General features: G+C 36.9%; 1 pseudogene; it reads left to right on the top strand.

The window, feature by feature from the left end:
- Positions 1-1,901: 1,901 nt before the first annotated feature.
- LOC120215165 lies at positions 1,902-5,254 on the top strand (annotated as a pseudogene).
- The last annotated feature ends 645 nt before the right edge of the window (positions 5,255-5,899 follow it).

Here is a 5,899-nt window from a genome sequence, read left to right as displayed (position 1 = left end):
AGACCCGGTAAGAGCCCACCAGAGAAGCCCAAGCCCCCTAACCCAGCAAGCTAAAGTTTCATCTTTAAGCAGGGGCGCCGCATGACCAAGAGCCGTTGGATCTGGCCCTTTGACCCAACGGTCAGGAAGCATCAGGAGCAGCGCGTGAAGGCCATGCTCCAACGTGGTTACCAACCGGTCGAAATTTTCGGCGGAAAATCACAAAACCAGAACAACAACCCACATAAACTCAATTGGCTAGATTTTCAGCAAAAATTTCGTCATTTTCGGGACCACAATGGTCGAATCCAATGCTATAAAAGCCTCCGGTGAAGCGTTGAACAACAACAACGAAAAAAACAAAAAAAATACAACGCAATGCTCAAACAGTGTTAAGCATAAAAATATCGAGAGCATTGAAAAAGCATCGAAGTATCCAACATCAAAAACCATCTCACATATAAAAAGAAAGGAGCAGTCTCGGTAGTGCTCGGAAAGAGGAATGGTCCCTAGATTTAAAAATCATCGTCGAAAAAGGTAAAGTTTGAAACTTTGAACGTACATCTATCTCGATTTGGGAGATTTTGGGAGTTTGGGTTTGGTTTCGAGATCCCGGGATTGGGGGCTTTCGAAAGAGGTAAATATTTGGGTTATCGACCACTGGAGGCGGTGGTGAGACTCCACCGATGGGTGGCCGGCCATTAGGCCAGTGAGTTTGGTTGAGAGCATTTTGAGAGAGGGGTGGAGGATTATTTTATGAGAAATGAATGAAATGATTTTTTTTTGTGATTTATGGGCTATTTATAGGGGGATCTTGGTGTAATTACAAAATATTAAATTATTTATGCAGTCTCTGATACTTTGATGTGTAATTCATTTTAGTCACCTGTTATAAATTGACCATTAAATTTTGAATTATTTCGATTTAATCCTTGATTATATTTCATATTTTTTGCAATTTAACCCTCCAATTTTGATCCTTTAAATTTTTATCTTTTTCTTTCCTTTATTTATTATCTTTCAATTTTGACATGTTCTTCATTTTTTTTTCATTTTAACGTATTTTTCCCTCCTTTTAATATATTTTATATTTTATTTCTTTTAAAATTTAATACTTTCTTTATTTTATTTTATTTTTCTTTTTTAACATTTTTTGTTAATTTCTTAATTTAACATTTTTCTTCTTCTTTGATTTATCGAGTATTTATTTTATTTTATAATCTATTTTTTTTTTACTTTTTAAAGACAATTTTAATTGATCAAAGGAAAGTAATTTGAATCGAATCTTTAAATTTCAATTAGACTTTTAATTTTCTCAATTAAGACAACCGGAAAATTAAATTGGTACCGAAATGGCAGTACAAGGGTGCTAATCATTCCTTGACTGTAATTGACTCCCAAACCCAACATATTTATGGTAAAACGCAGATCAGGTAAGATGAGAAATTGAGGTGTACATTCAACCTAATTTAAAAAAAATAAATGATCTGTGACAGGTCTAGCATATTTTATTTAAGTCGAAGTCCAATTCCGAATCCACCCAAAGGAGAGTTACTACAGTATGAAGAGAACACATTTCCTTTCATTTTGGAAGCCTAATAGAAATTGTTATTGAGAGGCTGCATTTGTGATCCTGGAGTTTCTATTGACTCTGTTTAGGTAGACTTTTTTTTCCACCTTAGCAAGCATGCACTGTTAAGATTCATTTCTTTGTGCTATTATAGTAGTGCCAATGATAGTATAACGCAATTAAAAAGTATTCGTTTTCAATACATGCATCTCCTGTCACCTTCTGGCTTTTGTCCTCTCCAAATATGAGTTTTTATGTTTCTAAACAGTCGTGCTATAGAGTATGGAGACACAAACCGGTATCAAGTTCAGGAGGTCATTAGAAAGGGAAATTACAGGGTTGTTGCTTCTGCAATCGACACTCACACTGGTGAAAAGGTTGCAATAAAAAAAGATTAACGATGTATTTGAGCATGTCTCTGATGCAACACGTATTTTGAGAGAAATCAAGCTGCTACGGTTGCTTCGTCATCCAGATGTTGTACAAATAAAACATATTATGCTCCCTCCATCGCGACGAGATTTTAGAGATATTTATGTAATTTTTGAGTTGATGGAATCTGATCTTCATCAATTAATTAAGGCCAATGATGACTTAACTCCTGAGCACCATCAGTTTTTCTTATACCAGCTTCTTCGCAGTCTGAAGTATATACATGCAGGTCTGTTCTTCTCAGTATGCTTTCCTACTCTCGCACCTTGGATTTGTTATTGATTTTTATTCTAAAAAAATTCCTGCAGCAAATGTATTCCATCCAGATTTAAAACCCAAGAACATCCTTGCTAATGCTGATTGTAAGTTGAAGATATGCGATTTTGGGCTTGCACGAGTATCGTTTAATGATGCCCCGTCAACGATTTTTTGGACTGTATGTTTTTCTGTCATGAAATCTTTTTCTTTGAGCTTCTGCATTCATGCTTCCATATTATTTGTCAAAAAAAAAATCTTACTAAATTTTATTTTCCACGTTACAGAGGGTAAGCCTCTAAAATTGTTATGCTAGATTAAACTTGTTTAATCTATTAAGGACTATGTAGCAACACGATGGTATTGAGCTCCTGAACTCTGTGGATCTTTTTTCTCCAAAGTAAGTTCTGATGATCTTCTATATACTAGACTTTTTGTTTTTATTTTCTGTTTTCAGTTGCTTAGATGGCTCCAATTATAGACATAGATGTCTCTGTTTTGATTACCTAGACATTAAATATGGATTTTTTCCCCTTGAATGTTTTTATTCCACTGGGATTCCCCCTTCTGCTTTCTGATGGATAAGGAATTTCCTTTAACATACTTTGTGCACGTATATACCTATTCACTGTGTGATTTGATGTTATCTCTTGAGTAATGTTCTTGAAAATTAGTTCAAGGCTAAAATAATAAACAAGACCCTCACTTTATCACTTTAGCTAGATACCCCGTATACTTTCATTGCATTCAATAAGAAATGGAATCGAGTATGTTATCACCTAACCTAGGAGTTAAAGATACTGAACGTTTGTGCCTTCACTTCCAAAGTATTCATGGATCTAGTTTTTCTGCCATGTCTGTTATCATGAATATTTACCCACTTTTGTTGTTATTAGTGCATGTATCGATTGTCTTCATCATTTTTTGTTGTTGCGAGTCTTCGCTAGGAAGGGATGGATCACTAATATTTATATCTTTTGGATATGAGATCTGAAATTTCATTTTCCTTTTGATGTATAGTATTCGTATAAAATATTTTTTATTAGGCTATAATTAGAATTTCTGAATCTTTTGTTCTTCTGCAGTATACTCCTGCAGTTGACATTTGGAGCATAGGATGCATATTTGCCGAGATGCTAATAGGAAAACCACTCTTTCCTGGGAAAAATGTGGTGCACCAATTGGATCTTATGACTGATATGCTTGGTACACCTTCCGCTGAATCCATATCAAAGGTTGATTATTTTATTTTCTCTATATTCAGCTGTATTTTGCATTTGACACTCTTTTCTAGCTTCCTCATAGCCTTTGAGGTTCTGGAGATTAGATACTGACTAACTCATCAATACTTAAATTATCATGACCTGGCAGATTCGGAATGAATAGGCACCGAGGTACCTTAGTAGCATGCGTAGAAAGCAACCAGTTCCTTTCTCACAAATGTTCCCCAATGCGGATCCCCTGGCTCTTCGCTTACTTCAGTGCCTACTTGCATTTGATCCTAAAGATCGCGTCACAGCTGAAGAAGTAAGATTCCAATCTGTTATTTAATTCCCCCCACCCCACCCCAAATACATAAATAAAGCACGAACAAGGAAGTATGCTTACAAGAGATAACTCTGAAATGGATGTGTGTGCATTCAGAAAGGATTATAAAATTGAATGAAGGGATGATCTTGAATGCTACTTCTCTGATCTAAAGTTCTGTTGGCTTCATTTCATCAAAGATATGGCAATACCTCTAACCACTGACACCAAATTTAGTATAAATGATTAAAGCAAGTCACTTGACTTACAAGCTTCTGATATCCTTAATGCTTATGCACTGTGCTTGCAGGCATGAGCTGATCCTTATTTTTGTGGTTTGGCAAATGTGGATCGTGAACCAACCACCCAACCTATTTCAAAACTAGAATTTGAGTTTGAGAGAAGGAAACTGGCAAAAGATGATGTCAGAGAGCTGATTTATCTAGAGGTACTCCTCGTGTGTGGCTTTGGTATTTATGTGGTGTTTATCTATCATTGAGCTTAATCAACTTCTTCATTTGAGGGAACAGATATTAGAGTATCATCCACAGATGCTGCAAGAGTATCTTCGGGGTGGGGAGCAAACCAGCTTCATGTACCCAAGGTTAGAAAACACTTGTAAATCTATGCCCATGAATGGGAACTATGTTGCTTAACAACTGGAATTCAGGTGTAAAAGATAAAGGAAGTCTATTTGAAAACTTTTCTGCGAGCATCACAACTAACATTTTCTTTTCTTTTTCAATTTAATAGTGCCGTTGATCGATTCAAGCGACAATTTGCACATCTGGAGGAACATTATGGTAAAGGTGAAAGTACTCCTGCACTTCAGAGGCAGCATGCTTCTTTGCATCGGTATGCTCCATAAAGTTTAGGAATCATATTAGTTTTGTGCCCCTTTTTAACATAAACCCAGGAGCTACCATCGTACTTAAGATTGGGTGGAAAAACCTCTATTTTGTCTACGGGTCATTTTTCAATTAGCTTGATCAACTGTGTTATCTTCTGTTCAGAGAGCGAGTTCCTGTTCCCAAGGATGAGAATGCTATTGAAAATAATGATACAGCTTCAAATTCTCGGTTCTCACGGCTCAGAAAACACAATTGCAGCAGGGGAGAATGGGCCTAGCAAAGGAAACAGTAGTGCTCGTAGCCTATTGGAGAGTGCTAGCAATAGCGCCTCTAAATGTGTTGTGAAAGAAACAAACGAATCAACGGTAGACTATTATCTCTTATGTCTTGCAACCAACAACACTTTCCCATTGTGGAACCTACAAATGATGTGTATATCTTATTGATGCCCATATTTATTTATGCTTCTGCAGTGGGAACCAAATTGCAGAAGCCGACGATGAGACGGTGGATGCCTTGTCTCAGCAGGTTGCAGATATTAATGCGTGATCGGAACTTGGAATTTGCTTTCTCATAGTTGGCTAGGCGCGTTAACCATTTCCCCCTGATTATTGGGAAGAGGGGAATTCATAGTGATTTGCACCACAAATTTGAGGAAAGCATGAGAAGACTTGGGCTATCATGTAGCTTACATTTGAGGAAAGCAAGAGCTGTTGTATTTTGTACTATAATGAAAAAAGAGAAGAATGCATACTGTTGTGGCTTCTATTCTGTAACTCAAATAGTCCATATGTTCATCCATTCCTACACCTAGAATCAAGTTCTGATGCCTAGTTGTTTGGTACCACTTCCTGTCGGGTGGGCCCATTTTGGGGGGGGGTAAAACAGTCCCTCAAAGGTATTTTAAAGCGGCTCCATACCCAGGCCCGAATTCGAGACCTGATTAAGGGATGAGAGCGCTCTAACCATCCACCTCGGCCCTCGTGGGTAAGTTTTTATTTTTGTGTCTTCATCTACTCACTATTAATTATTCAAATGTTTTTTAAAATAAGCCTAAGAACAAATATATTTGGTCGGTTGGTGGATTGATTCGATTAAAGAAATGATTATTCGATGTCTGTTTTTTTGTGTGATGTTGGTTGATTTTATGTTTTCTAGTTTTTACTTTCTACTTTTATTTTCTCGGACTCGACTCTCTGTGTCTTTAGATCGGGTCCGTTTTGGGACCGTCGGTCACCCTGGTTGTTATCAGGACTGGCTTACTTTATTTCTCCTTTTCTTTACT

Source organism: Hibiscus syriacus, unplaced genomic scaffold (genome assembly GCF_006381635.1).
Source record: "Hibiscus syriacus cultivar Baekdansim isolate YM2019G1 unplaced genomic scaffold, ASM638163v2 tig00000002_pilon, whole genome shotgun sequence".
In the NCBI taxonomy this organism is placed as follows: domain Eukaryota; kingdom Viridiplantae; phylum Streptophyta; class Magnoliopsida; order Malvales; family Malvaceae; genus Hibiscus; species Hibiscus syriacus.
Note: the sequence above shows the minus strand (reverse complement) of the source record. Positions and strands in the feature narration are given on the sequence as shown.